Genomic DNA, 24,022 nt, shown 5'->3' on the forward strand with positions numbered 1-24,022 from the left:
GTGGCCATCTGGGAATCCCATCAATGGTGTTAACAAAGATTGAAGTCCTTTCCCAACCTTCCCTCTGCCATCAGCATTGTTCTCATTCCTATGATCATAGACGGCCATCAGAGCCAACTGGGCTTGCCTTTTCTCCATCCAGCAAGAAAAATGGGAAGTCTCTGTCTTTGCATTTTCAGCTTGTATAAAAATCATTCTTTTTCTTTTAAGGCAAGTTGGGGTCATATGCCCAGCCCTAGACCAATAATAGACTGTTTTGTGCTGACTTAGAATAAGTTCTAGGCTTCCCTGGTGGTAAAGAATCCACCTGCAATGCAGGAGATCTGGGTTCAATCCCTGGGTCAGGAAGATCCCCTGGAGAAGGAAATGGCTATCGACTCCAGTGTTCTTGCCTGGAGAATTTCATGGACAGAGGAGCCTGGTGGGCTAAAGTCCATGGGGTCACAAAGAGTCAGACACAACTGAGCGACTAACACTTTTGCTTTTTTTTTCAGAATATGTTCTGCCACTGAAGCTGGGAATATGGGTACCTTTTCTGGAGATAGGCTGGGAGGCTGGCTTATCTGAATAAAATTAGAGAAGCCTGGGTAGGTGTCCGTTAAGAAAGTCCCCTAGAATAAAGTAGCTATGCAATATACATATAATAGTGTGTGTGTATATACACTTAAACTTTTTGAAACTAAAATGGGCCATGTGGAGCTAACAATTATAGAGTCATTTGGTTCCTTTATGTGTGTGTGTGTGAGTATGTGTGTGTTAGTTGCTCATTGGTGTCTGACTCTTTGCAATCCCATGGACTGTAGCCTGCCAGGCTCCTCTGTCTGTAGAATTCTCCAGGAAAGAATACTGGAGTGGGTTGCCATGCCCTTCTTCAGGGGATTTTCCCGACTCAGGGGTTGAACCCTGGTCTTCCGCATTGCAGGCAGATTCTTTAAGGTTTGAGCCACAAGGATTATTGAATAGCAAATATTTGTAAGGGAAGGTCAACACTAATCTTTTTAATTATTTGACTATGTATATTCAAAAGCAGAGACATTACTTTGCCAACAAAGGTTCGTCTAGTCAAGGCTATGGTTTTTCCTGTGGTCATGTATGGATGTGAGAGTTGGACTGTGAAGAAGGCTGAGTGCCAAAGAATTGATGCTTTTGAACTGTGGTGTTGGAGAAGACTCTTGAGAGTCCCTTGGACTGCAAGGAGATCCAGCCAGTCCATTCTGAAGGAGATCAGCCCTGGGATTTCTTTGGAAGGAATGATGCTAAAGCTGAAACTCCAGTACTTTGGCCACCTCATGTGAAGAGTTGACTCATTGGAAAAGACTCTGATGCTGGGAGGGATTGGGGGCAGGAGGAGAAGGGGATGACAGAGGATGAGATGGCTGTATGGCATCACTGACTCGATGGATGTGAGTCTGGGTGAACTCTGGGAGTTAGTGATGGACAGGGAGGCCTGGCGTGCAGTGATTCATGGGGTCACAAAAAGTCGGACACGACTGAGCGACTGAACTGAACTGAACTGAAGGCAACTTCAGTTACTTAAAGTCAAAGAGTCTAATGCAAACAGCAAATTATAAATAACCAGTTATTAGAAATTAAAAGAAAATAGCTCATTTTCTTTGAGCTTATTTCTAGGAGTTCAATCCTGATTGAACATATACAGAAATGAATTAAAATATTCCCATTTCATTTTGAAAATTCAACTACTATATCATTTTCTTTTTGTAGTAGCTAATAACAATAAATTTTTTCATAAGGTCTGATTTTGAAATGTAAAAAGAAGGTTATCCTTTCTTGTTTTTATACTACCTGAAACCCTTTGACTTAACACGTTTGATTCTTGGAGACATTTATGTTCAAGTTTCTGTCAAACCAATCTATTATTCTTGTTTTTACCTGATGGATCATAGAGAAAAATAATAGATTCAGTTATGAGAAGCAGGAATAGATTTTTAAACTGATATAAAGTTCTTTCCCTGTATAAAATAAAAGGATCAGGTAAAGATAAGTTGAATTCTCCTACAATGAGCCAGCTCTTGTTAAATTTACCTCCCATAAATTGAAGCAAAGCATTTTCTATGTAATGTTTTATTTATGTAATTCAGTTATTTGGAGGTGGTGGTGAGGGATGTGAGTACATAATTTCATGTGGTATTTCAAATCTCTGTTGACAAAAATCTAAGGATTTTTAAAATAGAAAAAAACCCTCAAAATTCCAATAAGCCTCTCTTAAGAAGGTTATGAAGGAAATAGCTTTATGTTGTCTAAGGTCAAAAGAGGCATAAATCTAAGTGACCAGAAATCTGCAAACTGGGCTGCGCAACGGGTGTCTTAAAGGACACCAAAGAACAAGCCATGGGGAAATATCAGGCCGGTCACATCAGCTCGCGTATTTTGCTCACAATGTGCGTCCGCATGGTGCCTGCATGGATGACTGAACTATAGGGGCCCAAGCTCTTTCCATTCTCTGGTGGCCCAATGGGAACCGCTGCCCTTGGAAGGATGCCGGCTGTCACCCAGATGGTGTTTCCTAGAGGAAGCAAGGCTCAGCTGGTGATCCGTAGCTTTGCCAAGCATATGCCCAATCTGCAATCCTGTTTTTCGTGAACTCGAGCATGTGGTTTCTGGTCCAAATGGTCTGGTTGGTAGTGTGTTTTCTGGTGACTTTTCAGGACTCTTCACAAAGATATGTGAACTACAATGGCGATAATTTGGATACTTATTCAGATTGTGTGAAAGGCCACTTAAAAAAAAAAAGCAAATGAGGCTTTTATACATGGGGAGTGGAATTGCCAGTGAGTTCATCTGGAAATATTCAGTTTTTGTATTTCCTGGCATCATTACAGAGTTTTGGTCTACAGTCTTCAACATAATCCCCAAATTCCATGGAATGGGCTAAAAGAAAAAAGGTGGGAGGTTTGATGGAGAATACTTAGAAATCTTTTAAATCCATGACCCCAGAAATATTTTAATTTTCACTGTATCATCCTTTTACTGCCTACATTGCCCTATTAAACGCCTTCAGATTTGCTTTTTTTATATTAAGGAACTGATGGTAAAACTCTTAGATTATTTATGACATTTAGAAATGAGCTGGAGAATAAAAATAATGTACAAATGTTGAATCTCAGAACTTTAACTAGTTTAGCTTCAGTCTGTACTCAGGTGATACTATCTATATAGGAGTTATAAGATTAAGTCATAAGGAAAACACCCAATTATTTCCTTTTACTTTTCTTGCTTGGGTAGTTAATCTATTAGTCGTCTAAAGCAACAGACTTCAGTGTAACATCTTTTTCATCCTCGTAGAAAGTAGTCAACTCTTCCAGAAAAGGGTAGCAAATCTTGAACATGCCTTAACCATCTAGTTATATGTATTGCTATGCAGGAGATTCAAATCAAATAACATAGGAATCATGGAATTGTATGTTAGGGTGAAGTGGTTAAAAACAACTAAAATTGCTTGGTTTGGAAGGATCTAAACATCGTCTAGTAATAATTTATTGAAATTTTAGAATAGAGGCTTTAATTGTATTAATTGTAAAGGAAAAAGTTGGTTGATATTAGCCAAATTAGATTTAATTTTTATGGTCCACACAATTGCAGAATAAAATATATCTTAGCTTTCAGTCGTTTTTCAAAATCTACATTTAATTATAGATTCAGAAAGTGGGAAGCAAAGCAGATTAGCCAGGTTAGTATATTTTAAAGGTATCTCAGTGAGATTTTTTTCTCTAAAAATGTGTATTTCTATAGTGTGCCCTTTAATAATATTTATGTTGTACAATTACTTGTGAATATATTACACATCTCTGTAACTTATCTGTGTAATAAAAGGTTAAAAAATACCTCTTTTAATTGTACCACTTGTTATAAAGCTATTACTTGCTGTTCAGTCGCTCAGCGGTGTCTGATTCTTTGCGACCCCATGAACTGCAGCACACCAGGTTTCCCTGTCCTTCACCATCTCCCAGAGCTTGCTCAAACTCCTGTCCACTGAGTGAGTGATGCCGTCCAACCATGACATCCTCTGTCATCCCCTTCTCCTCCTGCCTTCTATCTTTCCCAGCATCAGGGTCTTTTCCAATGAATCGGCTCTTCGAATCAGGTGGCCAAAGTATTGGAGCTTCGGTCCTTCCAATGAATATTCAGGACTGATTTCCTTTAGGATTAACTGCTTTGATCTCCTTGCTGTCTAATGGACTCTCAAGAGTCTTCTCCAACACTACAGTTCCAAAGGATCAATTCTTCAGTGCTCAGCCTTCTTTATGGTCCAACTCTCACATCCATACATGACTACTGGAAAAACCATAGCTTTGACTAGATGGACTTTTGTTGGCAAAGTAATGTCTCTGCTTTTTAATACGCTGTCTTAATATGTTTGTCATAGCTTTCTTCCAAGGAGCAAGTATCTTTTAATTTCATGGCTGCAGTAACCATCTGCAGTGATTTTGGAGCCCAAGAAAATAAAGTCTCTCACTGTTTCTATTGTTTCCCCATCTATTTGCCATGAAGTGATGGGACCAGATGCCATAATTTTAGTTTTCTGAATGTTGTTTTAAGCCAGCTTTTTCACTCTCCTTTCACCTTTATCAAGAGGTTCTCTTAGTCCTCTTCACTTTCTGCCATAAGGATGGTGTCATCTGCATATCTGAGGTTATCTATATTTCTCCCGGCAGTGTTGATTCCAGCTTGTGATTCATCCAGTCCGGCATTTCACATGATGTTCTCTGCATATAAATTAAATAAACAGGGTGACAATATACAGCCTTGACACACTCCTTTCCCAATTTTTAATGAATCCATTGTTCCGTGTTCAGTTCTAACTGTTGCTTCTTGACTTGTATACTAGATTCTCAGGAGGCAGATAAGGTGGTCTGATATTCCCATCTTTTTAAGAATTTTCCACAGTTCATTGTAATCCACACAGTCAAAGGCTTTAGTGTAGTCAATGAAGCAGAAGTAGATGTTTTTCTGGAATTCTCTAGTTTTTTCTATGACCCCATGGATGTTGGCAATTTGGTCTCTGGTTCGTCTGTCTTTTCTAAATACAGCTTGAACATCTGGAAGTTCTCTGTTCATGTACTATTAAAGTCTAGCTTGGAGGATTTTGAGCACTACCTTGTTAGCATGTTAAATGAATGCAATTGTGCAGTAGTTTGAACATTTTTTGGTATTGCCCTTGTTTAGGATTGGATTGAGAACGGACCTTTTCTAGTCCTTTGGCTGGAGTTTTCTGAATTTGCTGGCATATTGAGTACAGCACTTTAACAGCATCATCTTTTATGATTTGAAATAGTTCAGCTGGAATTCTATAACCTCCACTAGCTTTGTTTGTAGTGATGCTTCCTAAGGCCCATTTGAATTCACAATCCAGGATGTCTGATTCTAGGTGAATGATCACACCATCATGGTTATATGGGCCATTAAGATCTTTTTTGTATAGCTCTTCTGTGCATTCTTGCCACCTCTTCTTAATATCTTCTGCTTCTGTTAGGTCCATATCGTTTCTGTGGTTTATTGTGCCTGTCTTTGCATGAAATGTTCCCTTGATATCTCTAATTTTCTTGAAGAGATCTCTAGTCTTTCCCATTCTATTGTTTTCCTTTATTTCTTTGCATTGTTCACTTAGGAAGGCTATCTTATCTCTCCTTACTAGTCTTTGGAACTCTGCATTCAGATGCGTACATGTGCAAGTATTAAATTAAAAAAAATTAATTGTGTTCTTCAAAATACTAAAGCAAAGGGTTTTCTTAAAAATATATTTTACCCTAAGTGTTCTATCTTCATTCTTACTGGATTTGTTTATTATGCTAGTTATTTAAAATTAAGGATTTTAACTTGACTTTTAAAGTTGATTTTGCTGTTTCAGAGTTCAAGTTGGTTGTGAATTCACTAATTTATTTCATAGCAAGTAAAATATTTCCTCAGTTGATTATATTAAAAGAATTTATATTTGTGTGATGGGTAAAGTACATCTGTGAACCTTGGGAATATGGTCTTTTTTTATGCCACATATTTATAGCAGGCTAGCTGCTTTATTCCACCTTTCTCAGAAACCCAAGCAAATGGAAAAACTACCAGCTCTTATGTAGTTTGTAGCTGTGGCAGTGGGAATGACAGTATTGGTAGGTCTCGTGTTGGCAATTAAATCCTTGGCTTGCAATTCATTGGCCATAGTGACATGACTTCACCCAGACACAAGGAGCACTGTATGTGTAATCCTACCATGTGCCCAGTGACAGGGTGCCAGAAATACTTATATTAGTGTTAGTAAATAGCACTAACACTAGCATACCACATTAAAATGTCAAGTAATATTTAAAGGATGTTGAGTGGTGGAAGGTCATGTATACTCATTTACCCATTATTTTTCCTTAATTATTTTATTCATTTGTTAAGCAAATATATATTGATTGCCTGTGAGTAGCAGATAGTGAGCAAAATGCTTGGATAAAATTGTGAACATGAGAGAAATAGACCTTGCTTTCCTAAGTTTATGATCTATTGGGAGAGGCAGATGCAGTTCAGTTCAGTTCAGTTGCTCAGTCGTGTCCGACTCTTTGCGACCCCGTGAATCGCAGCACGCCAGGCCTCCCTGTCCATCACCAACTCCCAGAGTTCGCCCAAACTCATGTACATTGAGTCAGTGATGCCATCCAGCCATCTCATCCTCTGTCGTCCCCTTCTCCTCCTGCCCCCAATCCCTCCCAGCATCAGAGTCTTTTCCAATGAGTCAACTCTTCGCATGAGGTGGCCAAAGTACTGGAGTTTCAGCTTTAGCATCATTCCTTCCAAAGAACACCCAGGACTGATCTCCTTCAGAATGGACTGGTTGCATCTCCTTGCAGTCCAAGGGACTCTCAAGAGTCTTCTCCAACACCACAGTTCAAAAGCATCAATTCTTCGGCACTCAGCTTTCTTCACAGTCCAACTCTCATATCCATACATGACCACTGGAAAAACCATAGCCTTGACTAGACAGACCTTTGTTGGCAAAGTAATGTCTCTGTTTTTCAATATGCTATCTAGGTTGGTCATAACTTTCCTTCCAAGGAGTAAGTGTCTTTTAATTTCGTGGCTGCAATCACCATCTGCAGTGATTTTGGAGCCCAGAAAAATAAAGTCTGACATTGTTTCCACTGTTTCCCCATCTATTTCCCATGAAGTGATGGGACCAGATGCCATGATCCTAGTTTTCTGAATGTTGAGCTTTAAGCCAACTTTTTCACTCTCCTCTTTCACTTTCATCAATAGGCTTTTGAGTTCCTCTTCACTTTCTGCCATAAGGCTGGTGTCATCTGCATATCTGAGGTGATTGATATTTCTCCCGGCAATCATGATTCCAGCTTGTGCTTCTTCCAGCCCAGCGTTTCTCATGATGTACTCTGCGTATAAGTTAAATAAGCAGGGTGACAATATACAGCCTTGACGTACTCCTTGTTCTATTTGGAACCAGTCTGTTGTTCCATGTCCAGTTCATGTGAACCTTAACCCATAAACATATAAGCAATCTTACTTTCTTCTATGTCCCTAAGAATTAATTTATTGTCTCCAATCTGCTATCCACTGTTCATTCTCTCCTTGCCCCTTAACAACAGAATCTGTGTTCTTGGATCCCAGCTAAAAGATCACATTTCTTATCCTCTTTTTATAGCTAGGAGTACCTATGAGATGTAAGAGAAAGTTGTTTGGCAGGACTTCTAGGAGTGTGTGGAGTGAGGGGGAGAGGCACAAATTAGGGCTGGCAAGGCCAGTCCTGCCCCAACTGTGGGAGGCTGTGTAGTCCAGGTTAGTAATGGACATTGATAGCCTTTAAATTGATAGCATAATCAAATTTGAACTTTTAAAATATTCTTTTCACTAATCTATGGAGAATGGATATGGGGAGACAATTTAGGAGGACTGATTGGGGGAGCAGTGATAATGGGTCAAGTGAGTGGATGGCAGGAGACAGAGAAAACAAACAAACCCACATGAGACTCTGGAGGTAGAAGCAATGGTACTGTTTGTTTCTGTGAATGAGGAATACTTAGGTATCAAGGAGGACCTGTCCTCTAGGAGAAACTAGATATGACATAACAGAAAAGAAGCAAGTAGGGGAGACAATGATCATAGGAGCTAATTAGCTGACTGGTCATCATAAAACATCCAACTTGAAATGTTAATTAAGGAGTTGAATATTTGCACCTGGAGTTCAGAAGTGACGTGTGAAGTGTAAATTCGGAGGAGTTGGCATAAGAAAATCACATGAGAAAAGGGGGCCACTGAAGGAGAGGGTGGAGAATAAGGGCCAAAAAGGGATCAGCGCTTTTCCCTGGGGAGGTGGACATTTAAATTTGGGTGGAAAAGAAGAAGCCAGAAAAGTGGTGAAAAATCAGGAGTGTTATCACAGAAGCTAACAATTAAGGAGCAGACATTTGTATCAAATGTTAATGACAGGTCAAAGACTTTGGAAAGTGAAAGTTTTCCACTAGCTTTTAGCAACTTGGCCCTCCTGAGGAAGTACGTTCTTGCTGGAGAAACAGGATCAAAAGTGAGACTGGAGTGGGCTGAGGCAGAAGTGAGTGAGGAGTGGGGACCACGTCTAGGGCCCTGGCAGTTTCTCCCCACGGGGTTGTGAATGTCAGAGAGAGGCATCAGCTCACTGGGAATGTGGGATTCGAGGTGGGTGGTGTGTTTCTAAAAATCGGGGAGACCAGATATGGTTTGGCTGCCATTAGGATGCTTGTTGGACCTTATTTCAGCGGGAGTGGAGTCTGCAGTGTAGGAACATTTACCGATTCAAATAAATCTGAAAGAATAACTGCTGTCTTGCTCACTGCATTTGTACGAGCTATCTAATATGAATATTTCGTTGTTAAACTAAGTATCTTTGCCTTAGGAGAACTAAGGCCTGGAACCTATAAAAACACATTTTGAACAGACACATCTCTTATTCCAGGACCATTTAGTTTTAAGGCAAATGTCATGGTAAATTTTTCTTAGCTGTTTGCTCAAGATTGATCTAGTTTCCTAACATTCTGTAGTAGATAGGTGGCTTTTCTTTGGAAATGTAAGTTTTATCTGGATTAAAGAAATAGGACAAAAAAAATTCAAGTAATTTCAACTAAAGTATCTATTCATTTTCCTTGAACATGATGTCAGGTCTAATTGTTCAAAATATTACAATAAGGCTCATTGTAGAGGAATTATGAAACCCATTTAAAGAGGTGATAAGAAAACTGGGGTTTTAATATTTCAGGGAGAAGACATTTGAACTACCCCCAAGAATATAATTACAAGAAAGAATAAAAGGGAAAAAGAAAGGAAAATAAAGCAAAGAAAGGCAAAGCTGTTTTAAGAAAACCTATCATCAAATCTTAGGAAAAATGGTTCTTCCTTTATTTGGCTATTCATCTTATGAATAATGCAAAAACGGTCTTATTTGATTTTAACATATCCTTAGATCAAGCTAAGTTTTAGGACCTGCATCAAACAAGTGATTTTGCAATAGAATCTTTCCTGGGCATTATCTGCATCGATCTATTTTCACAGAATTGCAGAATATGAGAGCTGGTATAAACTTTGGAGATCATATTGTCAGTCTCTCAGGAGTTTTCTTTCTTTTGGAGTGAAAACTCAGAAACAAAAATAGTAAAAAGCAAGGGGTATTTAGTCATTTGAGAGAGATTTTTTTTTCAAATAAAATTGCTTCATATACTCCTAAAATCCTTGCAGAATTACTTGAAAATCTTCAGAAAAAGGCTTGGCATAAATAAGATTGTTTCAAGTTAATTATCTCTTCCCTATATTTCTGGAGAAATGTACAGCACTTAATTTAGAGAATAGTAAAGATAAGATTCAAGAGTTGATTTTGTGGCTGCACATTAAAAATATTTTAAAGCATGCAAAGTGTGCAATGTTGTGCAAATAGGAATGAGTGCCAATCTTGAGTAATAGCAAAAGTCAAAACAACAGGATAAATGAATTCCACAAGTTCTCAAACTGACCAGCAGGTGGGGGCCCAGATTGCTGCCAAACAGTTTATAATTAGGAGAGAAAAAGAGACCTTAAAGTATTCTAAAATCCTTATATTTAGTCTATGTGGAAAAAAAAATTCTGGAATTAAGCTCACTTGATCATAAGTACCTCTGCTCAGACAGAGGTGAAGTGAAGACATTGATACAGATTATGACACAGTGCTCCCAGTTTGAGAGAAGTGCAAGATTACGTAATTCCCTTCTCACCAAACTCTAATTATCAAAGTAACTGAGTGCTCCTCACCAAAGTAGAGTTAATGGCATCCCACTCCAGTATTCTTGCCTGGAAAATCCCATGGACGGTGGAGTCTGGTAGGCTGCAGTCTATGGGGTCGCTAAGAGTCGGAAACGACTGAGTGACTTCACTTTCATACATTGGAGAAGGAAATGGCAACCCATTCCAGTCGTCTTGCCTGGAGAATCCCAGGGATGGGGGAGCCTGGTGGGCTGCCGTCTATGGGGTCGCACAGAGTCGGACATGACTGAAGTGACTTAGCAGCAGCAGCAGCAGCAGTCCTCATGAATGTTTCTTTTTTGATATACAGTTTCTAGTATTTCAGCTCTAATTTTTATGTGCACTCTGGTTATCTTCCTACAATGCCCAATTATGTTTCCAAAGCACTGAAATATTTTTTATGTATCTTCGCTTGCTTTCTTTGCTTATCCATTCTTTTAACAAAGAAGTATGAAGAGACTTTTGTAAAATTAATTTAAAAAAATTACAGGTGCTTAGATTGTTATTAGCACAAAAAGTAAAACATTTTCAATACTAACTTGCAAAGCTGACAACTAATCATAGTCCATTTTTTCAACCATAGGAGAGTTAAATTATTATTATACCAGTGAAAAATTGAACAATTTTCCCTACCGTGTTTAGAATTTTGAGTTCATGAAACAGTAAAAATGATATGTTGTTTGTGGCATTAACTCTACTTAATTTGGAACCTTATAATAATTTTGTTTTCTTCCATTAAATCTTTAATGCATTTTCAGCACAGAATTTAAATATTTTAATATGTCAAATATTGATTTTATGTTAACATTTTAAGGCTATCTAAATCACATCGATACTTTTTGGTGGCTCTGAAAACAAGTTGATCTGTACTTTATTATCTACTCAATATTATGATTTTAAGTTAATTTGTTGACTGAAGAAGAATTATGTCCTTCAAGTTCATTCGATTATGATAATCAGATTTCTAATATTGTGAAAAAGACTTAGTAAGATTCATGCACTTTTTCTGAATAAATGATACAATTATACTGGGCTGGCCAAAAAATTTGTTCAAGTTTTTCCATAACATCCTATGGAAAAAAACCTGAATGAAGGTGAATCCAATATTTCCTTTTTCACCTTTGATATTACATGGTTAAATTCTGGTAGTCTCTTCCTTAGTGAGAGGGCTTTAAGAAAGGAAAGCACTGCTTGATTAATGCTAGAAAAATGCCAATGAAAGGTTGCTTTTGCATCTCATTGTTCTTATTTCCAGGGTAAAATGGATGAAAAAATATAGAATGTTAGAATCCCAGTCTGGTTCTGACAGAATGCTGTGCTAAGAGAAAATTTGCTTTGGGGTCCATTTAAGAAAACACTTGATTTACTTATTTTTAAAAATCTTTTTATTTTGTATTGAGGTACAGCCAATTAACAAAATTGTAACAGTTTCAGGTGAACAGTGAAGGGATTCAGCCATACTTATACTTGTATCCATTCCCCCTCAAAGAGTTGGACACGACTGAGTGACTAATACACACACACATACAAACATTCCCCCTCATAAAACCTTTATAATTACTGAATATTTAGGGAAAAGACATGGGTTCCAGAAAGGGAAAGGGTGATGCTTTCTGAGGAATTTAGGGATTTTTTTTCTTAATGGATCCGACAAAGGTTGTCCTATTTCCCCTACAACATACTTCCTGTGTTTGGCAAAGGGTAGGAATGAGATAAGAGGGAAAAGAGAAAAAGGGACGTAGGAAGAAGAAAAAATGTAGTTAGCAAGATGGTGAGCTAGTGGAAGAAAACTAGTTCTTCTCTCTTGAGACTAAGCAGTCAGATTTATAGTATCTATTTCGGTCTTAGCTAGAGATTTACTGACAGATCTTTGCCAAATCAAATCACTTAATTCTATAAGCCTTTTTTTTTGCTCTTGGTGAAATATTATTGTTAGTATTTATGAAATGCAATGAGGATTTCATAAACATAAAGCCATGAATATTTCATGAAGATCTGGAGATATTTGGATCTAAGTATGTGTTATTGAATACAGCCAACTCTCAAATCCCACTTAGTGGGTTATGTGTGGATTTAGTTCTGGACTGATATCCCCTTGCTACGAAGTATATTTCTGAGCTGTTGCCCTTCACAAGTTAGTCAGTGTGTAGTTAAGGAAAGCAATCTAATTTAATTTCAGTCTGGGCAGTAAATCTCCTCCAATGAAGGTTGAGATATAAGGAAGTGGGGGAGTGGAGGAGGAGGAGGAACTAATTTGGGCTTTCATTCAATCATCAATCCAACACTTATTCAGCATCTGCTCCATCTGAGGGACTGGGTTAGAATTGGGAATAAAAATATGAATACTAGAGAAAGCCTGATGTGGTTATATGGTAAGGCTTTGAGCTAGATTTGGGTTACTAGTCCTTCGCCTTGAGCATGGTACTTAATGTCTTTGACCCGATATCTGTAAAATGAGGATAGTACCTAGGTCAGAGAGTTGTTTTGAAAATTAAATGAGAAAAGCATTTTGAGTATGCACTCAGTATATGTTAGCTATGAACATCAAGTCTCAGGCATCTATGGGGAATCTGGGTAAGTAACTGATGAATATAGCATTGTGGTAAGTGGTGTCACCCAGACACACATGGTCTATTAGGAAGACTCGGGAGACACACTGAAATCAGACTAGAAGATTAATGCAAATGGAAGAGGATGTTAACACTAGATTTTGAAGAGAATTTCATGCTAAGCCAAGGACCTATATTCTAGTCTGAAAAAACATTGGTATAAAATTTACAAGCATCTAGTCTGAGTTTCAAGCTCAGATGATCTTTGAAAACTGTTTCCCTTGAGACATGAAAGAACTTAGTTTTACATCTTAAGCTTTTGACTCTTTAGCCCATCAAATATTTGATTTAATTTTTAGGGATCCCTTTATCCAATAAAAATTTTAAAAATCATTTTTACTTTTGACCGGTTTCTATCTACCTTCATTAGCCATATTTTTCAATTTATTCTGTACATTTTTTTCTATTTTAAAATTAATCTCTTTATTTAGAGGATTTTGGAATTTCTTAGTCCATGTAAAGTATGTTTATTTGCCTCACAATTTCCTTTCAGTATGGGATATATTGTAGAAGAGAAAGCAGTGATTTAGGACAGGTGGCTCCAGGGTAGCAATGTAGCATGTAATGAATTTTGTGGAAGAGAAGTCCTGTTCCCTAACTCTGTCACCTCCAGCAGACTAAGCAATCACTCTCAGCCTCATTTTTAAGACTCTTAAATATATGCATATCACATGGGATAATGAACATGAAAATGGCCACCACACCAAAGATTCTGAACGATCTAAGTTGGTTCTAGTTTGTGCTCATGGACAGAACTCCCCTTGGAGTTTACAATGATTTCCTTGTCCTAGAGGAAGCTGGCCTTACATTACAGATGACCAACTCTTAGTATAGCACTGGCATACATAGGCAAGCGATATATAATATTTGCATTAATAAACTAAAAAGTGAGACAATGAAAACCTCCACGACTAAAGCACAGCTTCTATTTCCCTCGGCAGGTTGGAGGTACATGCTAAGGGCACACTGGAAATGGTGTGGTTTGCTTATACCTAGATTAGTTGGTGTCTGGTTGTCCCGTGTTAAAAATTTGTTTCTAGTTAAGACATCATGCATTTGGAGCCATAGAGCAGATGTGAATAATGGAGCCTGAAAGTCAGGTCAAAAGGCATTTTCCACTAGTCATCTACTCACAATCCTGCTTCTACAAAAAAATTAGGTGATAATAAATCTTTTCTTGAAAGCTGTCTACTAAGAGACACACGATAAGGTTCCTGATACATTCATTAGAATACTTGCTTCCAGAATAAATAGAAACAAAGGTATTATTAAATTCTTTTTTGTTTAGGGTTATATTTTCAAGGATTCTTTATCTCCATTCCCTTCTCTCAATATGAAATCAAACAAGTTAACTGTGGCTGGGATCGATAGAATCCAAATTTAGTATAAAAATGGATCATCTCATTTACATAAATTAGATACAAGAAGTACTTTTGTTGTTTCTATTTCCCCCCATGCTAAGAACAAAAGCTAAGTGCTCATGAAGTCTACCTTGGTTGATATGTTTGTCAGGATTGTGACTTAATAATTTGAGGAGACTTGAAAGTCAGAATAGGGAATGGTCTGTCAAATATTAGACTGAGAAGTTTCCACACTATAAGCTGGTTCTTAAAAAAGAGCTCCCTGAGTCATAAAGGAAATTTTCACAAATTTACTTTTATACTTAGATCCCAGGGTGATTCACTGTAAGTGCTTTTCTCCATTCTGAAGATATATGTATTAGATCAGGTGTGGGCAGGAATCCCTTAGAAGAAATGGAGTAGCCATCATGGTCAACAAAAGAGTCCGAAATGCAGTACTTGGATGCAATCTCAAAAACGACAGAATGATCTCTGTTCGTTTACAAGGCAAACCATTCAATATCACAGTAATCCAAGTCTATGCCCCAACCAGTAATGCTGAAGAAGCTGAAGTTGAACGGTTCTGTGAAGACCTCCAAGACATTTTAGAACTAACACCCCCAAAAGATGTCCTTTTCATTATAGGGGACTGGAATGCAAAAGTAGGAAGTCAAGAAACACCTGGGGTAACAGGCAAATTTGGCCTTGGAATACTGAATGAAGCAGGGCAAAGGCTGAGTTTTGCCAAGAGAACGCAATGGTCATAGCGAACACCCTCTTCCAACAACACAAGAGAAGACTCTATACGTGGACATCACCATATGGTCAATACCGAAATCAGATTGATTATATTCTTTGTAGCCAAAGATGGAGAAACTCTATACAGTCAGCAAAAACAAGACCGGGAGCTGACTGTGGCTCAGATTATGAACTGCTTATTACCAAATTCAGACTTAAATTGAAGAAAGTAGGGAAAACCACTAGACCATTTGGGTATGACCTAAATCAAATTCCTTGTGATTGTACAGTGGAAGTGAGAAACAGATTTAAGGGACTAGATCTGATAGATAGAGTGCCTGATAAACTATGGATGGAGGTTCATGACATCATACAGGAGACAGGGAAAAGACTATCCCCATGGAAAAGAAATATAAAAAAGCAAAATGGCTGTCTGGGGAGGCCTTACAAATATCTGTGAAAAGAAGAGAAGCGAAAAGCAAAGGAGAAAAGGAAAGATATAAGCATCTGAATGCAGAATTCCAAAGAATAGCAAGGAGAGATAAGACAGCCTTCCTCAGCGATCAATGCAAAGAAATAGAGGAAAACAACAGAATGGGAAAGACTAGAGATCTCTTCAAGAAAATTAGAGATACCAGGGGAACATTTCATGCAAAGATGGGCTCAATAAAGGACATAAATGGTATGGACCTAACAGAAGCAGAAGATAGTAAGAAGAGAATATCTCTTAATATTGGCAAGAATACACAGAAGAACTGTACAAAAAAGATCTTCACGACCCAGATAATCACGATGGTGTGATCACTCACCTAGAGCCAGACATCCTGGAATGTGAAGTCAAGTGGGCCTTAGAAAGCATCACTACGAACAAAGCTAGTGGAGGTGATGGAATTCCAGTTGAGCTCTTTCAAATCCTGAAAGATGATGCTGTGAAAGTGCTGCACTCAATATGCCAGCAAATTTGGAAAACTCAGCAGTGGCCACAGGACTGGAAAAGGTCAGTTTTCATTCCCATCCCAAAGAAAGGCAATGCCAAAGAATGCTCAAACTACCGCACAATTGCACTCATCTCACACACTAGTAAAATAATGCTCAAAATTCTCCATGCCAGTCTTCAGCAATACGTGAACCATGAACTTCCTAATGTTCAAGCTGGTTTTAGAAAAGGTAGAGGAACCAGAGATCAAATTGCCAACATCTGCTGGATCATGGAAAAAGGAAGAGAGTTCCAGAAAAACATCTATTTCTGCTTTATTGACTATGCCAAAGCCTTTGACTGTGTGGATCACAATAAACTGTGGAAAATTCTGAAAGAGATGGGAATACCAGAACACCCGACCTGCCTCTTGAGAAATCTGTATGCAGGTCAGGAAGCAACAGTTAGAACTGAACATGGAACAACAGACTGGTTCCAAATAGGAAAAGGAGTGTGTCAAGGCTGTATATTGTCACCCTGCTTATTTAACTTATATGCAGAGTACATCATGAGAAATGCTGGGCTGGAAGAAGCACAGCTGGAATCAAGGTTGCCGGGAGAAATATCAATAACCTCAGATATGCAGATGACACCACCCTTATGGCAGAAAGTGAAGAGGAACTAAAAAGCCTCTTGATGAAATTGAAAGAGAAGAGTGAAAAAGTTGGCTTAAAGCTCAACATTCAGAAAACGAAGATCATGGCCCCATCACTTCATGCAAACAGATGGGGAAACAGTGAAAACAGTGTCAGACTTTATTTTTCTGGGCTCCAAAATCACTGCAGATGGTGATTGCAGCCATGAAATTGAAAGACGCTTACTCCTTGGAAGGAAAGTTATGACCAACCTAGATAGCATATTCAAAAGCAAAGACATTACTTTGCCAACAAAGGTCTGTCTAGTCAAGGCTATGGTTTTTCCATTAGTCATTATGGATGTGAGAGTTGGACTGTGAAGAAAGCTGAGCACTGAAGAATTGATGCTTTTGAACTGTGGTGATGGAGAAGACTCCTGAGAGTCCCTTGGACTGCAAAGAGATCCAACCAGTCCTTTCTAAAGGAGATCAGCCCTGGGATTTCTTTGGAAGGAATGATGCTAAAGCTGAAACTCCAGTACTTTGGCCACCTCATGCGAAGAGTTGACTCATTGGAAAAGACTCTGATGCTGGGAGGGATTGGGGGCAGGAGGAGAAGGGGATGACAGAGGATGAGATGGCTGATGGGATCACCGACTCAATGGACATGAGTTTGAGTGAACTCTGGGAGTGATGATGGACAGAGAGTCCTGGCGTGCTTCGATTCATGGGGTCGTAAAGAGTCTGACATGACTGAGCGACTGAACTGAAAGTGATTGTTCATTCATTCATTTTCATTCAGCAAGTATTTTTTGAGTGCTTATTATATGCCAGGTATTTTCTAGGAATAATGAGGCAAACAAAATAGAGCAAGTCTCTGCCCCACATTCTAAGGATGATTTCACCCTTACCCTTACTATGATCCATTATTTCTGCCTGAATCCTGCAGTTTACACAATCAGAAGGGTAGTATTATGGGAATACAAGCATGTGTGTGTGTGTGCTGCATGACTTCAGTCATGTTTGACTCTTTGTGATCCTATGGTCTATAGCTTGCCAGGCTCCTGTGTCCATGGGATTCTCCAGGGAAGAATACTGGAGTAGGTCGCCATGCCCTCCTGCAGGGGATCTTCCCAACCCAGGGATTGAACCCATGTCTCCTGTGGCTCCTGCATTGCATATGGATTCTTTGAGGCTGAGCCACCAGGGAAGTCCTATATAAGAGTGAAATAGAACCAAAATGCTTCTAATTACGTAGCTAATCTTCAAAGTTCTAAAAGACTCTGTCTACTCACACTGCATATATGGTTGACTTTTACCTCAAGCCAAATTCCAAGGGCTTGATGATTGTTTGAAACTGGTATCAATTGTCCTATGTTGGGAAATAGAGAACTGACAATCCCATCTCTTTGGTGAAATAAAGATTACTAGACTTTTTTAATCCTATAAAATTTCTAGGAATATTTTAGGCAGAACTCGTGAAATGATCTAAGTGCCTACATGTAACATTTTTGTTTTGTAAAAAATGTAACATTTAAGGCTTAGATTATCATAGTGTACATTAGGGGAGCTACAAGAGGGCACTGTTAGCAATTACAGGTCTTTTAATAGAGAAACTGAAAATACAAATACTGCTGATACAAATACTGACAAGCATCTCACGCAGTTTTTCTATAAGGGTCTATCCAAATTTTGTCACTTGGAGTGTTTCTGCAACTATAACAAAAACAACAATAATTCTGTGTTCTATTAAATATCTGATCGGTAGACCAGAGCTGAAAAGGGCCTTATGAGATTTCCTGTTGCCAAGAAGCTTAGATCCTGTCTTGAACTCTGGATCTCCAAAACTTTGCAAACATTCTAATTAACTTTGTTGTAGGTATTGTACTCTAAACAGATATTGGACTCTGTAGGTAGGATTCTCTGTAGGTTTGAAATGGAACTTCCTTTTTTGTCTGTTATCTTTTTCATGATTGTTTGCCCCCCTCCTTTTCCAGCTTCTCTGATGAAGCAGGACATTTTGATATCTACTACTTACTTCACCTTTTCCAAGTTTGCTTTTATAGTTAGCTAGTGAAACTAATTTGTTTAGTGATATGGTGATTGCAGTCACTTGATTTCCCCCTCTTTTTTTTCTTTTTACTACATTTATCATTTTTTTCCCTCTCCAGTGGACTCAAAGGCAGAACTTTACATTCTAATAAACACCACAAGCTTCAAAATGGATGAGAAATGTGTCTCAACTGAAATGTGGGATGGGAAAGTTGGTTATTGAAAATACTCAAGGGTAAAATTATAGAATCAGCACATGAGAAATAGATATGAAAAAATGGGTGACATGCAGCAGATATCACATTCCTTCCTTTAAACTCTTTTTCTTTTCTTGGTCCCTAAATCTGGTCATAAGATTTGCTCCTGGATTTTCTGTTCATTTCTAAATATACTTCTGCTAGAATTCTGGTCTATGCTTTTGGCTTTAATTGTCATCTCTACATTGATTAAACAGCTACTGGTGCTCATGGGATGCTGTGTTGGTTATTCTCTTATTGCCCTTGAGTTCTTCTCTGCCCTGCTTTGTGCCATGAGAGGCTGATTGCCACAGACTGCATGACCCTGGCTCCTTGCCCTGCCCTCTGGTTGTATTTAGACAATGGAAGGATGGGAGGAAAGTGAATTAGGGTCATTATACATCTTCCCTCCTCACTGTTGAACCTTGATTCTGGCTTTAGCTCTTGTTGCCAGGTCTCTTCTCTACCACCAGCTCCCACTGGGCTCAGGTAACATGACTTTCTTCTCTTGCTCCTTTGTATCTGGAGTTAACTGCGGTTTCCTTCTGTTGCTAGTTTGTGTGACTTTCTCTTTTGAGTCCCTTAATCCCGCCACACTTCGGATCCTGACAGTGGCTGCTTGTCTTTGGGCACCAGGAATCATGTATGCGTTAGAGATTCAGTGGTGAACTAAACAGGTTCAGTGGAATTTAACATCCTAGTTTTGTCTCTGTGGAATTTAACATCCTAGTCTGGGCATAGTTGATGAGCTAGCAAACTAAAAGTAAGAACAACTGCTACCATTTACTGTAAAATTTATGGTACCAAAAAAAAAAAAAAAAAAGGGCACTTAAAAAGCAGACAGATGTGAGGATATGGAGCTAATTTAGACATGGAAACATGTTCCCATGGGGGTAATACATGAGGTAAGACATCAGTGATTAGAAGTAAGGTAGGCATTGGGAGGGCAGGAGAAATAAATCAGCAAATATGGAGAGCCTGAGGCAGAAGAGAAGTCAATGATACTTCAGTCTATACCTAAGTAGAAGACCTCATATGTAAAATCTCTTCCTGCATGTGAAGCTGTTTACAGATGTATATTTATATAACAAAGACTTAGATTGTACTTGCCAAGTGCCAGACACTGTTGCAAGTGCTTAGTATTATCTCATTTAGTCTTCAATTTTATCCTAAAAGCTGAGGCTATTTCCCCCACTTTATAGAGGTGGAAACTGTAGCACAGAGAAGATATATCCTGTTGTCATCTCAGACTTAGCAGATCCAGTACCGATTTGATTATTTCTCCTTTTATCAGACTCACTTATATGAATGGAATTCTCATTATTTTAATCCCATGGTGTAGAAACTTTGCTATTTCACTTTTTTTCTTTCCTCTCATTCCCTTTATCAGGCATGAGCCTCCATAAATTGTTGCTTCAACAGATGTCTTACACATGTCAGTATATTTCCATTCTTAGCAGCAATGCCCTAATGCAAGCCCACTTCTTCCCTGGGTCACTGGATTACCACAACATCCTCTGATTGTATGCCCTCTCTCCCCCCGCCACACCCCAGAAGGGGATGGTCTGAAGAAGCTACCAGATTATGTCTTCCTAGAAAAATTAATTCATCATGTTAGCCCCCCTTTAAAAAAAGCTACTAAAGTCTTCACAATTTCAACACAAAGGACCCATCATTAGAGTGCATTGCAATCTAACCTCGTTCTCTTTATCCTTAATCCCCTATTTTTTCAGTGTAGGTCTTCAGTACCTGATTTTCTGATTTCTGTACTCTTTTCTGAACATGGAGGAAACAGAAATTCCATGAATATCACTGTCTTCCAGCATAAGTTAGGTGAACATGTTAGTTGTAGGGGAAAACGTATCAATTTAGGAATCTTTTGTTATTTGGAAGATTTAACTAATATATATTACAAAAAGATTACATACATGTGACTGAGAACACATTTATAAATAGGAGAATTGACTCCTTCCTGCATCCACCATGCAGATTAAATAACAAGGTTCAGTTCAGTTAAGTCGCTCAGTTGTGTCTGACTCTTTGTGACCTCATGGACTGCAGCACGGTAGGCCTCCCTGTCTATCACCAACTCCCTGAGCTTACTCAAACTCATGTCCATTGAGTTGGTGATGCCATCTAACCATCTCATCCTCTGTCATCCCCTTCTCCTCCTGCCTTCAATCTTTCCCAGCATCTGGATCTTTTCAAATGAGTCAGCTCTTTGCATCAGGTGGCCAAAGTATTGGGTTTCGGCTTCAGCATCAGTCATTCCAATGAATATTCAGGACTGATTTCCTTTAGGATGGACTGGTTGGATCTCCTCGCAGTCCAAGAGACTCTCAAGAGTCTTCTCCAACACGAGAGTTCAAAAGCATCAATTCTTGGGTGCTCAGCTTTCTTTATAGACCAACTCTCACATCTATACATGACTACTGGAATAACCATAGCTTTGACTAGACAGACTTTGTTGGCAAAGTAATGTCTCTGCTTTGTAATATGCTATCTAGGTTGATCATAGCTTTTCTTCTTTTAATTTCATGGCTGCACTCACCATTTGCAGGGATTTTGGAGCCCCCCAAAATAAAGCCTATACACTGTTTCCCCATCTATTTCCCATGAAGTGATGGGACCGGATGCCATGATCTTAGTTTTCTGAATTTGAGCTTTAAGCCAACTTTTTCACTCTCCTCTTTCACTTTCACCCAAGAGGCTCTTTAGTTCTTATTCACTTTCTGCCATAAGCATGGTGCCATCTGCATATCTGAAGTTATTGATATTTCTCCCGGCAACCTTGATTCCAGCTTGTGCTTCTTCCAGCCCAGTGTTTCTCATGATGTACTCTGCATATAAGTTAAATAAGCAGGGTGACGATATACAGCTTTGATGTACTCCTTTCCCTATTTGGAACCAGTCTGTTGTTCCATGTCCAGTTCTAACTGTTGCTTCCTGACCTGCATACAGATTTCTCAGGAGGCAGGTCAAGGGGTCTGGTATTCCCATCTCTTTCAGAATTTTCCACAGTTTGTGGTGATCCACACAGTCAAAGGCTTTGGCATAGTCAAAGATGTTTTTCTGATAGTGTGTTTTAATTGTGTGTGATTATCACAATTTCATTTTCTTTAGTTAGCACTGCTTTTGCTAACTTGAATGTTATATTTAACTGGGAGGAATGAATTTAAGGAAATTAAATCCATTCATTTAATATAGCATATTTATTGAGTCATTATGATGTGAAAATTCTATTTTAAGAGTCTTAGGGAATGGGAGAATAGGATATACTTTTTCCCCTAAAGGAACTTATAGACCACCAGCGTCCAAAATGAAGCTTGTAAAAGTTCACCTGGAGGGTTACTGGTGAATAGTGAAGGAGCTGTTAGACAAACCCAGGCACCAGGTATGTAAAAACCACTCATTAATTGATATGGTTTTTGTATTTACCACTTTGTAATGGAGTTTGACTTTCTCTCCCTTTAGCCTAAAGCTGCTTTCTGGTTCAGTGCTTAATCTTCACTCATACCTTTTAGCATGAAGAAACTGCCAATATTTGCCTGAAATTAAGGATTGAGAAATCAATGGTTTTAAAAAAGTGCATAGTAACCAATTTCCTTGGGTATTTACTCACTTTCAGAATCACGTCTACTTCAATCAATGTGAAAGCTCTGGATTTATAGTCCTGCCTCGAGAGCTAGTCCCTTTTCCTCAACATGACACACTCTTGTGTCTGCCTAACTCCCTCTAGAATGATGCCCCAGGAGTTCTAGTTCGTGGTGGTTTTTGTTGTTCTCTGCACCTCAGGGTAACTAGGGGTCAGGAGAAGGAATCCTGGTGTTTCAAATCCTTTAGAATTCTTTAGGGTGGTCATATCCACCCTGATTTCAGTTCTCCTTTGAGGTCTCTCCATTAGGATAAGTTGTGTATACGCCTCTTAGTTTTTCTCAGTGTCTAAAATAGTTACCATAGGAACACACACAGAGTCACTCCCAAAGACCAACATTAGCTCTCGTAGACAATACAGCTTACACGTGGGGGTCCCAAATCTGAATGTGCTGAGGCCAGCCAGGAAGACCAGGTGAGTGTGGGGGCACAGTGTTTCAGGGAGAGATGGGGACAGTGACAACCTCTGCTCGGCTCCGTCTTTCTGTTACTACATGGGAATGAGGGTCTTCGGTGCTGCCGTACAATCTGAATTATGTCAAGAGGAGCTAGAAAGCCATATTTTCAAAGTAAGTAGGAAAACAGTTTAAGTATTGTAATGGTTAATTTTATGTGTCACCTTGACTGGGTGCGCAGACATCTAGTCAAACATTATTCTGGATGTGCTTGTGCGGGGGTTTTTAGACAAGATGGACATTTAAATAAATAGACCGAATATAGCTGGTTGACCTCCCTAACACGGATGGGACTCATCCCATTAATTAAAGACCTGACGAGAACAAAAATACTGAATAAGAGGGAGTTCTTCCTGCTTGAGTGGTTGAGCTGTGACATTGATGTTTTTAAGCTTTTGGATTCAAACTGAAAAGTGGATCTTGTTGGGTCTCAAGATTACTGGATTTAAAGTTGGAACTTACACCATCAGCATCAGCATTTCTGGTTCTCAGGTCTTTAAACTTGGATTGGAACTGTACATCCTTGGCTCTCCTGGGTCTCCAGTTGGTCTCCATCATTATATGAGCAATAATCCCAATCTCACTCACTCTCTCTCTCTCCCCTGCTCTCTCTCTATATACATACTTACACATATATACATATAGTGCTTATTGGCTTTGTTTCAAGTAAAACACAACAATGGCATGAAGTCCTATACGACGTGCCTGAAGACCAGTGCCATCATTTTATATTAAATATGTAAGAGTACAGGTCAGCATTTCTTGGCTGCTCCCTACATTTCAAAGTTCATTGCATCTCAAAATGAAGATATGATCTTGGGTTAATATGTAGAATAGTGTTAGTGACTTTTCTTTCTTCACCTCCCTTTTCCTTTTAGTGACCTTTCTAGATCTTTCTAAAGCTTTCTAGGAATAAGAGCCACTGCATTACTGGGCCATATACTTGTCAGTGACTGTCCTCTTAGTGACACAAGAGCAATGCCAAAGCTTACTGGGATCAGTAAATTCTTAGCCCAGAAGTCTCTTCCTCTTTAATCCCCATTAGAGGAGGTATTAGGGAAGTAGGGAATGGAGTTTCATTTTTCCAATTTGGTAAGTAAAGAGGCTTTACTTTTAAACAAACCAAGCCATATACAT

At 38.8% G+C, this 24,022-nt stretch overlaps 1 protein-coding gene and 1 long non-coding RNA gene across 5 annotated transcripts in view; one reads left to right on the forward strand and one right to left on the reverse strand.

Moving 5' to 3' along the window:
- FRK (fyn related Src family tyrosine kinase) overlaps positions 1-3,842 on the forward strand; it is a 107,399-nt gene extending 103,557 nt beyond the window's left edge. The window contains exon 9 of the transcript XR_009738439.1: positions 495-3,842. The gene's annotated coding sequence lies outside the window, so the exon portion shown is untranslated. The remainder of the gene's footprint in view (positions 1-494) is intronic.
- The window catches only part of LOC133253815 (uncharacterized), a 57,097-nt gene that overhangs the window by 26,176 nt on the left and 6,899 nt on the right, over positions 1-24,022 (reverse strand). The window lies entirely within an intron of this gene.

The sequence above is a fragment of the Bos javanicus genome, chromosome 9, assembly GCF_032452875.1.
Source record: "Bos javanicus breed banteng chromosome 9, ARS-OSU_banteng_1.0, whole genome shotgun sequence".
NCBI classification, from domain to species: Eukaryota; Metazoa; Chordata; class Mammalia; order Artiodactyla; family Bovidae; genus Bos; species Bos javanicus.